This window comes from Nelumbo nucifera, chromosome 8 (assembly GCF_055504915.1).
Source record: "Nelumbo nucifera cultivar China Antique chromosome 8, China Antique-T2T, whole genome shotgun sequence".
NCBI classification, from domain to species: domain Eukaryota; kingdom Viridiplantae; phylum Streptophyta; class Magnoliopsida; order Proteales; family Nelumbonaceae; genus Nelumbo; species Nelumbo nucifera.
Window position 1 is genome coordinate 1,672,083 of NC_142656.1, and position 8,243 is coordinate 1,680,325.

General features: G+C 38.7%; 1 pseudogene across 1 annotated transcript; it reads left to right on the forward strand.

Moving 5' to 3' along the window:
* The first annotated feature begins 2,377 nt into the window (after positions 1 to 2,377).
* On the forward strand, positions 2,378 to 6,985 carry LOC104600507 (exocyst complex component EXO70A1 pseudogene; annotated as a pseudogene). The gene is made up of 2 exons (XR_016079535.1): positions 2,378 to 5,200; positions 6,669 to 6,985. The product of XR_016079535.1 is annotated as an exocyst complex component EXO70A1 pseudogene (transcript).
* The last annotated feature ends 1,258 nt before the right edge of the window (positions 6,986 to 8,243 follow it).

The following is an 8,243-nucleotide window of genomic DNA, read 5'->3' on the forward strand; positions in this document are numbered from 1 at the left end:
CCATAAAAATGCTTTTCATGGAACTACTTTTATAAATGTGCTTTTGTAAAAATACTTTGTTTTCATAAAAGTGCTTTCATACAAAAGTACTTCCATAAAAATGCTTTTCATGGAACTACTTTTATAAATGTGCTTTTGTAAAAATACTTTGTTTTCATAAAAGTGCTTCCGTAAAAGTACTTTACTTTCCTAACAATAGCACTATCAAAAGGGTATAATTGGTATTTTAAAAATTATCGGGGACAATTCTATTAGAAAATTTTTGAACAAGTGCTTATTGTATGAGCATTTAAAAAAAAAAAAAACTGAAATTTTGGGCTTAAAAAATATGCCCTTATTTTTAAAATAAGTACTTATTTTAGACTTATTTCTCAAATATCAATAAGTGCTTAATGTGTGGTCTCAACCCAAATAAGCACTTATTTAAGCACTCCCAAACATGGCCTAACTACAAGAAGGAGATAAGTCCTTAAAATAACGAATGCCAAATGCAACCTTGACATATATGTGCCGGACATATTCTCAATGGGATGTTATTTCTACAGAGTTTTGATTACACAAGATCTGGGCTTACCTTGTAGAGTGTGGATTGCACTGTCCCGGCCATATTTTCGTATTTTGAATTGAAACCAAAACTCGAGAAAAATAATGGGGTCCTTCTACAATATGAATGTTATTGTTTTTTATATTGCCACATTAGTAAAAGAACAAAAACATGTTCTTAAACTTTGTTTTTATTTTTAAAGAAAAAAAAAACAAATTGGTTTTGTTTTTTTACCAATAAAATATTAGTTTTTTAAAACAAAAACACATTTTCTAGTATAGAAATTATATAATTTATAGAACATGATGTTGAATAATCATATGAAAACATGTTTTTGACACCAGATTCAAGAACATGTTATTGATCCCATTTTTTTCTTTAAAACAGAAAACACATTCACAGCCAAAAGCATGTTTTTTGTATTGCTGTTTTAAGAAACAAAATGGTTTTGATTTGTTTCTCGAAGTGGTAATAAGAAAAACAATTATGTTGCGAAACACCCCCAAAAAGTTTTGGCCTGATCCTCCCTTTCTAAATTCTTTTTTTTTTTTTCCTACACTGTATGTTTGTACCCCAAACCCTCTTTATGTTCAATCCTCTATACATGCCTGTAAATTTACAGATCAAAGCTAGGGTTGCAGACACATGGAATTGGATTGGAAATAGGTAGGACCAAATTTGGTTCGTTTTTATTTGAATTCAAATGGGATCTTATCCATTAGGCTTATGTCAGATTTAAAATGATCATAATACTATATAAAATTAATTTAATGAGCTAAAAACGATTTTAATGTTATATTTTATGAATACATTTAATTTAAAACTATTCTATAAAAATTGAGTTGAACTGATTTTACTAATAAATACAATATAAATTTTAAATAAATATATGAATACATATACTTAAAATCAAATTGAATTGGATCACATTGGACTGTATAGGGGTGGATCCATATTCAATCCGGATCAAATTCAAATCAATTTCAGTGAGATAAAATTCAATTTCAAATTCGGACAATAAGATATATACCTTGAATATGAATATCAGATTCAAAGGTTGGCCTTGACTAGGTGTGGAAGGAAGACAATTTAGATGTTAATATAACTTTTTTTTGGTCATTGAAAGGAAAAATATTTCATTATAATTGTAAATTTGTCCATAATAATAAGTCATAAACAGATGCGAACGAATGCTACCAAAACCTACTTTGTCGGAGGACAAAAGTCAGCGTAAATGTTGGCCTAGACTAAAACTCATAAAAACAAAATAAAAATGCAAAACGATCAAGGAATTTCTGATTAATTTTTCCTACATCATAACTTTGCAATACTTTCCAAAACTTAGGAGAAATATAATGAAGATTGAGAGAGGTGAGTGAAATCAAGGCTGATAAATAAAAAATCAAACATCACCACCACCGCCGGCCGCCCGGGTGGTTGTCGGACTCCCCATACAAGAGCAGCCTCAAAGGCCAAAGCTGTCCTTAACCACTGTCCGAGGAATAATATTAAGGACACGTTTCTCCAAGACACTTGTCCCAATTCCGCCCCGCATCAACGCAATCAACTCAACGGTTAACGAAGCCCAGCCCCATTACACCCCCACATCTGTGTACGCACGCATAATTCCACAGCCGCACATTCAGAATATCTCTATAAATCACACTGTAAATCACAATAATTAATAAAAGAGATGTTCCCGATGTGCGGCTGAAGCAGATCCAGGCTCCAAACTTTGTTGTATAATCCGCCTCCCATAATATCGGTTAAGCTACTTTATTGACTAATGACTACCCAAATGGCCAAACATGCCTTCATTAGTTAAATATTCATTTCTATTTTTTTTTCCTGGTCACGACTTTGCTTCTTACCGAAATTTCCGGCACAGTTTCGAGTCTACCGGCGGACGGAATATACTTGAAAGAAGATGACTTGCTACAACTCCCGGTGAGGTCAAAGTCATTGGGCCAAAGCATGAAAGAAAGAGAGTCCTGCAAAGGCTCCTCCTCTTATCGGACTTTTCTTCTCTCGAAAACAAATTCAGATTCAGACAAAAGACCACAACTGCCTTTCTTATTATTTTGGGTAATTAGACTCCTTTAGACCACAGCTGCTTTACGAGACCAAAACCCAAGCCCAGAAAGAAAAAAAGAAAAGAAAAACCCTCATCTTCTTCTTCCTCCCCACTCCCCACTTCCCACTCCCCAGACGAAAAGGAAAGGAAAATAAAGAAACATCCTACCCCCTACACCCTTGTCTAGACTCTAAACAAAAACAAAATATCTATCTATACACCCATCTCTCTGCTTTGTGTTGTTTTGTGTTGTACTCTTTCAAACACAACTCTCTCTCTCTCTCAAACACGATCGACTATACCCTCATCTCACTGTCACCGCAACAAAAGAGAGAAAGAGAAGTTCACCGAAAAGATTTCCAGCTTTTGTTTGTTTTTGGCTTTTTGGCTTTTTTACAGAACTGACTGTTAAAGTTTTGTTTATCTTGCTTTTTTTTGCCTTTTCGTTTATTATTTTCCGGCAATGGAATCGCCGGAAAGCGTATCCATAGAATTCGAAGCCGCCGAAAAGATAATCCTCCGTTGGGACTCGACCGCATCGGAGGAGGGCAGGGAACGAATGATATTCGATGGAGATCGGGAAGAAGCTGACCGATACCTACGGGCTGTCGATGAGATCCAACGCTCCATGGAATCCGTCTCCATATCTGCGGATCCTAGCAAGGTCAACGGTGCAATCCAGATCGCCATGGCCCGCCTTGAAGACGAGTTTCGTAACATATTGATAACCCACACCAATCCGCTCGAGACGGACTCTCTTGTCGACCCCTTTTCTTCAAGTATCTCCAGCTGCAGAGCCGAAAGTACCGGCGATTTCGAAGATGAAGATTACCCGGAAGACGAAGCTCACAACAGCAGAGAAGATGAAGAACAAGTTCTGCAGCATGAGGGTCAAGAAGGCAGTAGTCGTACTTCAAGCTACCGGTCAACCAGCAGTATCCGTGAGATCGATCTCATCCCATCTGAAGCCATCTACGATCTCCGTAGCATAGCCGAGAGGATGATCTCTGCCGGCTACTTGCGCGAGTGCATACAGGTCTACGGGAGTGTTCGTAAATCAGCCGTTGATGCGAGCTTCCGCCGCCTTGGCATCGAGAAGCTCAGCATCGGCGATGTCCAGAGATTAGAGTGGGATGCCTTGGAAGCCAAGATCCGACGGTGGATACGGGCCGCCAAGGTCTGCGTTCGAATCCTCTTCGCAAGCGAGAAGCGCCTCTGCGAACAGATCTTCGAAGGTCTGGGACCCGGCGCCGATGATGCCTGCTTCATGGAGACCGTTAAGGGTCCGGCCATCCAGCTCTTCAACTTCGCCGAGGCCATCAGCATCAGTCGACGCTCGCCCGAGAAGCTCTTCAAGATTTTGGACCTCCATGACGCACTGTCCGACCTCCTGCCGGACGTCGACGCTGTATTCGGGTCGAAGTCGTCCGAATCCGTACGCGTGCAGGCTGCCGAGATTCTCTCACGGCTTGCGGAGGCCGTCAGAGGTATAGTCTCCGAATTCGAGAACGCTGTGCAACGGGAGCCGTCCAAAGTTCCGGTTCCTGGTGGAACAATTCACCCGCTGACGAGGTACGTGATGAACTATATCAGTCTAATCGCCGATTACAAGCAGACCCTGGTGGAGCTTATCGTTTCCAAGCCGTCAACCGGCTCACGGTACTCAGGGGACCCCACAACACCCGATATGGATTTCCCAGAACTGGAGAACCGGTCGCCTCTAGCCCTCCATCTGGTTTGGATCATTGTAATCCTGGAATTCAATTTGGAGGGAAAGGCTAAGCACTACAAAGATGCCTCCCTGGCTCACATCTTCCTCATGAACAATGTTCACTACATCGTCCAGAAGGTCAAAGGGTCACCGGAGCTCCGGGAGATGATAGGAGATGATTACCTAAGGAGGCTAACCGGGAAATTCAGGCAGGCTGCGACGAACTACCAAAGATCGACATGGGTGCGTATTCTGTATTGCCTTAGGGATGAAGGCCTACATGTGAGTGGGAGCTTCTCGTCTGGGGTTTCGAAAACAGCTTTGAGGGAAAGATTCAAGACCTTTAACTCTATGTTTGAAGAGGTTCACCGGACTCAGGCAGTGTGGTTGATACCGGACATTCAGCTGAGGGAAGAGCTCAGGATATCTATATCGGAAAAGCTAATCCCTGCTTACCGCTCCTTTCTAGGCCGGTTCCGGAGCCATATTGAGAGCGGCAAACACCCTGAGATGTATATCAAGTACTCGGTCGAGGATCTAGAGACTGCCATCTTGGATTTCTTTGAAGGATACCCAGTTTCCTTGCACTTGAGGAGGAGATCTCAGTGAGGAATGAATTTTAAGTAAACTAGGATGGAGTGTTACAAGTTAGAACATAGGAAATATTCTTTAAATTTTTGAGGGAGTATCTGGGTGAATGGGATTCCGGCGAAAGGGGTTTGTTTAGGAATTTGATTGGATTCTTCCAAAGAACCCAACTCGAATTGAGTCCCAGATAATATGATGTAAAGATTGGAGGAGACCTAGCTGTCGGGAAGATGAGGTGGAGCTTCCAGAGTAGCCAGGGCCTATTCCCACATGCTCCTGCCCTGTAAGCAATTTGTTTTGATTTATTACTGCATTCTAGCTTTTGTTTCATTTGTTCATAACAAAAATTGTTTGAAGTTGGTTTCCTTCCAATATATGTAAGAAACTTTCTTTGCTAAGTTTGGTGGATTTCTGACCAAGTAGCAAGTTTCTTTTACAGCAGCTTGAGCAATAACCAAATACATATGGAATCTGGTTAAGTTTTAGACTCCAGACGTAACCTGAAAGCTTGGACAAGTGGTTCTTTTGTAGTCCAAGCATTCTATGAGTATTTGCTGCAGTTTTAAGAATTTCATAAAGATGTATAAGACTGTAAACAAAGTAGAAAAGAAAAACACCTGAAACAAGCATGAAGTCTTAGACAATTTGGCATAAAACATAGTTCAAATGAACATATCCATATTATGCATGCTGATTAACATTGATGGTTTTATCTGTCATTGCACAACTTTACCTGACATTCTGCACATTAATGCATCCAAGTACTAGATAATCCTCATGAAGAGAGGGGCCCAAGTACTTAAATAAAGATGTATTGACAAACATCTCCACTTTGATGCAAAAGCCTCTATCGTGGACTGGATTGCTGTAGTTTCTACTGCGAGTCTACAACTTGTCATCCCTGGTTCTTGGTTTGCCAACTTGGACCTTACATTGGAGCTTCCTACCCGGGATAGGGGGACCCTCATAAAGACAGGGTTATTAGAAGAATATGTTCACCAGAACTCTTTATAAATCGGAATGCCTATTGATCTCAATCTCTGGCAGCTCATTTTGATTTGGAGATTGCAATTCGCACGCAAGTATATTTTCAGATTGCCAATAAGAATTAAAATGATTTATAACTATTGTTTTCATATTTGAATTTTAATCTTAATACATAGAAATTGAATCCAACAAAAACTTCTTTTTAGCTGATGCATATTGTTAGAATTTTAGCTGTATCCAGATCAGTCCGAACAGGAGATAGTCAATGGTGCATGTAATGGATGAATGTCATTATAGGAATAACTTGAATTAGTGGTTCACCGTTCACTGATTCTCCATGGTTAAGTTGATATTTTCTAATTGATCCAAATCAGATCAATATTGTGTGCCATGGAACACAATAACAAGCTGAACTTCTGTTTTTCAGTTAACTAATTAAAAGAGTATCTATCAAGCGCAGTACCTAGCCAAAAATTTTTGTCACACCATGTACACCAACATTTGATATCAATTTTGCCCCTAGTAGACCAAACATTTTTTATGAGTAACATCTTTTATCTCTTTAGTTCACATGGTTTAGATTCTGTAGGTAATTCCTGTTCAGAAAGTAAACTTTTCCATCCATATGGGTTTAAATTGACTGGTTAATAATTCATATCAATACATACGTATTGTGTTTCTGTGCTTGTGGTAGTTAATAAAGCATCTCTGCAGTGCAACATTTCTAAGACTTCCCTCTTATATCTCATATCTGTGGTGTTCAGGTACCACAATACTGCCATGTAAATCGAATAGCAAACTACTAGACATTGCAAACTCTCAAACTGTTATGTTCAGCCAAAGGATTGGATGCAGAACTCATGAAGTAGAAAACAGGACAAAAATACACAAAATTGGTAGCCAGAGCTGTTTTGACCTTTGATACAAGATGCTAATGTTATCCAGAAATTCAAAATATATGCAAATATTGACTGTGATTCACCAAGTAGATCTTCTACAACAAGAATTGTTTTCTTTGTTCTGATTCCGAAAAAACTGGGAATCACAGTTGGTTTTAAAAGAAAAATATTACTCTCTTAAAGCAAAAGCACTGAAGACGTTCTTTGTTGATTAGTGTTTTTCCTGTTTTTTCGCACCTTTTCAAAACTTAAGCTGGAAAGATGATCTTGAATTTCTGGTTTGAAAACGTCTTTTTATTTGACAGATTGAAAGAATACAATTTTCTGAATTCTAATGAAATTGGCATTAACTCATCTTTTTTTGAAATATTAGTTGTTTGTGATCAAGCTCTAAAGCAACACTTGTAAGTTGTAACGGAATTTATACGAAATTGTAGTATGTGTGACAAAAATTATCCCAATCCTCGATTTCCTCATCACAGAATTGGTCCTCACAGCCTTTGCAGCCGTCCATTGGGAACATCTACTCATGAATAAAATCATGCATGTACAGATGTTTCTGATGTGTGGCTCAAGGGATGTGGGGTGGTGAGGACCAATTCTATGAAGAGGAAATCCAATCTCCAATTAATTATCTAGGCATTGTATTTATAAGTTTTGGAGGGAAGATTTAAAATGCATAAATCTTTCTCTCAAATTTTAAAGTGCTTTCGTTTTTTATGTAATTTGCCTTGAGAACTTTTCTAACCTCTGGAAGCATGTGAAAATGCTTTTTTACATTGTTTAGGAAAGGATGTGATGTTTATTAACAAGGTTACTTTATATTCATGTGACTAGGGACCCATTGGAAAGGGATACACTATACATTCTTCTTACTTGCATGTTTGTGGGGTTAAACAGTTTTTTTACATGTGCACAGGCTTTGGTTGGGTCGTAAGCATGGGCTTTGATGCATGCACCGCATTGTGTCCTTCTTAAACAATTTTATTTAAATGTTTTAAACCCCGGACAACCCCTGTTGTACACAGTTCTCGTTGCTTTTGATCCAACGTTGTTTTCCCATTACCATCTTCTAAAACGACTCCCAGCAGACTAAGGGTACTTTTGACGTATTTTTTTGCATGGTATTTCGACTGTTTATAAGTCGTAAAGATCGATTTTTTGTCTATTTCTGTTTGGCGCATGGAAGAAAAGATGCGAAAAGCTTATTTTTGGAAGTTCCAAATGAAGTTTTTTACGTCCTTTGCGTTTTAATCTTACGTGGAAAGATACAGAAAGATGCATGAAAAGACATGTATCTGCTAAACGTGCTTCGGGCTGTTCAGATCTTCATACAAAAGCTTAATGTGTCTTTTGTGTATTTTGCATGTCAGAACTACTAGAAGATATTTTCAAAAAGATGCGCCAAATGGGCCCTAATTACTAAATGCATGTCTACCA